Source organism: Crocuta crocuta, unplaced genomic scaffold (genome assembly GCF_008692635.1).
Source record: "Crocuta crocuta isolate KB4526 unplaced genomic scaffold, BGI_CrCroc_1.0 scaffold442, whole genome shotgun sequence".
Taxonomy (NCBI): domain Eukaryota; kingdom Metazoa; phylum Chordata; class Mammalia; order Carnivora; family Hyaenidae; genus Crocuta; species Crocuta crocuta.
Genome location: NW_027528807.1, coordinates 1,272,886 through 1,276,704, shown reverse-complemented (window position 1 = coordinate 1,276,704; position 3,819 = coordinate 1,272,886). Strand labels below are relative to the sequence as shown.

The window sequence follows — 3,819 nt, the reverse complement described above, 5'->3', positions numbered from 1 at the left end:
ATAGCGTATGTTGAATTATTGTGGTGAAAAAAATCCAAACTATAAAGTACATTTTTCTCCTACATTGGTTTTATGGAGCAAGCTGCTGTCCCAATTAAGTAAAACTAATGCCATGACCCAGGACACATTAAGATTTCTCTAGAAATCTCCAACTGTAGCTCCAGCTTTAGCTCTTTAAGAGGAGATAACACAGTCTTCAATTTATAACAGTACAAAGCAATAATTAATAAATTAAACTTTTTGAATTTAATATTTGAGTTAAATATGAATTTAATATTGAATTTAAAATCTGAAGTTAATAAAATCTTCCCTATCCTACCTGGTTATCTTATGATATGCCCTCTTCCACTCAGACTTGTACTTTGCCTTGCTAAGCATGTTGACTCAGGTGTTTGTTCATGATATGCACTTATTTATATTCTATTTTTATTCATCATCCATCTGGCCTCCTACCTCTGCAAGGTACCTCTGACCACACATGTCTTTTAACTTCATTGTGTTTTCCAGCATTCTCAAGGTGCCTTGATAGATATAAAATAGTTTTCTTTCTCTTAATTCCACTGCTCTCAAGTAATTCAGAAGGTTTTGAATGATCTAAAAATGTCTTCTTATTATATAAAAATTGGACATTTAATCTTAGACCAAAGAGATGGTATTTTTAATATGAAAATTCCCTCTCCTAATGTTCATTTTTCTCCACAACACTCACAATCAACTGCTACATACCATATATATTTGTTTACTGTCTTTCTTTGTCTATAGGATACAAAATCTCTAAGTGAGGAGACTGTCTGTTTTATTCATTACTGATTCCCCTGTGCCTATCATGGTACCTGATGTTACTCCATAAATATTTGCTGATTTATTGGATGAAAGTCAATTAAATGCCAAGATATCAGACTAAGGAAGCTTGGTTTAAAAATCAACAAAAAAATGCATCACATAGTACTTCATATTCTGGCTTCTGTCATTAATGGTATCTCTTCCAAGGATGATAAAACATTTAAATGATTTTAATTATATGGGTAAATTAGGAGTCTATGATCCCCCTTTATATATAGATTCTACAATATATTACTTCAAACATATTTGAGCAATTCTTCAAAAATGATCTAGCCATTCTCATCCTATATTTTATTGATTGTTCAGTAAGGTTATGTGATAAGAGAAAATTAATTATTTAAATATTAATGCTGCTAACATCTATTATTTACTAAAAGGTTTTTTCTTTATAAGATCCTTTTGAGGGACTAGGTCTACTACTCTTACTTTGTTCTGATACTTAAGATGTTAATCCTATGTGAGTTTGTGCAGCAATACCCAGGGAAATCTGTCATAATTTATATTATAGTGATTGTCCTTAACTATGCTTTATTTAGGAGCCAAAGTAAAATATCCTCAAGCAAGTTCTTTTTATTTGCAGAATACGAATATTCTTTTCAATAATTCAATTTGTATTGTATTTAGTATAAGAACATTAAAAAAACAAGGAGTCCAAAAACCTTAAGAAGCATTATTTCGCTGAAACTGGAATTTACATACATTCTGCCTAATGTCAAAAATGGAATCTAGTAGCTTTGTGTCCAGTAACTCCCAAGTAACTTTATACATTAATTAAAATTCTGTTTCTTCCTTGGGATTATCTAGATCAATTTAATTTATAAAACAAGAGCAGTTTGTTAGTTACATAATTATTAAGGAGTTCTATAAAACATTCCCTTATCGTGATCCTCCCCCTCCCCCAATTTTCTTAAGGCCATTCACTTAAGGGGAAATGGGTGTCATACAATATATACACACAAACACACACACACAAGCATTCACACATGTAAGAGAGTAGGTACTTAGGAACAAAACTGTAAAGCTCTTTCTGCCGCCATCTTGGTTCCACATTCCAACACAAAATGCCTAGTGAAGCCACAGAAACCATCCATGCTACAGAGCAGAACTTGCCACCGCCCCTGGCTGAGACAGGGTCTGGAACAGAATCCGACAGTGATGAATCAGTACCAGAGCTTGAGGAACAGGAATCCACACAGGCAACCACCCAAAAAGCCCAGCTGGCATCAGCAGCTGAAATCGATAAAGAACAAGTCAGTAAAGCAAAACAGAGCCGGAGTGAAAAGAAGGCACAGAAGCCTGTGTCCAAACGAGGCCTTGCACAGGTTACAGGGGTTACAAGAGTCCCTATCCAGAAATCTAAGAATATCTTCTTTGTCATCAAAAACCAGATGTCTACAAGAGCCCAACTTCAGATACCTATATAGTTTTTGGGGAAGCCAAGATCAAGGATTTATTTCAGCAGCACAACTAGCAGCTGCTGAGAAGTAAAAAGTTCAAGGTGAAGCTGTCTCAAACATTCAAGAAAACACACAGACTCCAACTGTGCAAGAAGAGAGTGAAGAGGAAGAGGTTGATGTAACAGGTGTAGAGGTTAAGGACGTAGAACTGGTCATGTCACAAGCAAATGGGTCAAGAGCAAAGGCGGTCCGAGCCCTGAAAAACAACAGTCATGATATTGTAAATGCTATTATGGAATTAACAACGTAACAAAAAAATGAGGACCCTTTTTTGGTGTTTCAAAAGAATAACTGCAGCTTGGTTTGAAATTTGTACTGTTTCTGTCATTAATAAAGTTATGGCTTCTTGTTATATGAAAAAAAAAGAAACAAAACCATAAAGTAGAAATCATAGTAATCTTCACATTAAAGAATTACTGAAAGGTAAAGCCAACAAGGTGAAGACCTTGTTTTTGACTGTCACATTCCCCAACAAAATGGAGATGAGCAATCTTGATCCTGTACATGAATTTTGAGGTTTAAGTGTGCATTAATCATGAAATAGGTAGTGAGTACTTGAATTTTATTTTTGACTCAAAAGGGAAAAATCAGGTGAGCACATTTGTCTCCTTTACCAACCACACCTAAGTAGCATTTGTGATCCAGGAGACATCAGCATTAGACTCAAAGGAACCTCATCGGGTCACATTTCAGGAGAAAGCAGCACATGATTCAGGAAAACAGACTACTGTGATGAAATTTCATATGCTCATTATCAGTGCTTATTCCAAGCTTCTCAGCACTAAAATACAAAATTCTCAAGTGCCTGAAAGGCAGAACGGAATAGTTGAAATACATGTGAAATTTGAGAGAAACTATATGGTGTAATGATATATAATTGAAGATATGTTTTCTTCGGAGTGAAAATGAAAGAAAGTGAGAAAAAAGGCAGGAAACAGAGGAAAGAGATGAAGAGAGACAGGGAATAGTGGTTGAGAAATAGAGCATTTAAATTCAAGGAACGATGTCAGCATTTTGGGAACTATGAAGTGTGAGATAAAGCCATGGATACTTGAAGATTATAATCTTCTTGGGAAGTTGAGAAAATTGGAACCAATAGACAGTAGTAAAAGATTTTCTGTCACCACATACTGGAATAAAAGCTTCTTCGAGAAGAAACTTTAATCATTTTTGTTTCATTGATGTGTCCTCACTTTCCACAACAGAGTCTGGCACATAGTAGCTCTTCAAGAAATAGTTCTTGAGTGAACTTAACAGGTAAGTTAATATAATAAATGAGAGTTTTATTGATACACTGAGCTAATTGCTTACTGAATTCCATAGATTCAGTGATTTCCAAGGAGAGAGAGATTACCTCGGGGCAATGTGGTATTTTAGATGTATTGGTAGATTTTAGGCTAATAGATTTCCGGTGGTGAGATACGAAGGGTTAGACAAAAGTCATTAATTTCTTGTGTGAGCACATTTATTGAATAATTGTCATGTGGCCATCAATATAGTAGGTCCTTTGGATACGGAG

The 3,819-nt window shown here is 35.0% G+C and overlaps 1 pseudogene; it reads left to right on the top strand.

Annotated features, from left to right (window-relative positions):
• Nucleotides 1-1,904: 1,904 nt before the first annotated feature.
• LOC144224753 (nascent polypeptide-associated complex subunit alpha pseudogene) lies at nt 1,905-2,538 on the top strand (annotated as a pseudogene).
• The last annotated feature ends 1,281 nt before the right edge of the window (nt 2,539-3,819 follow it).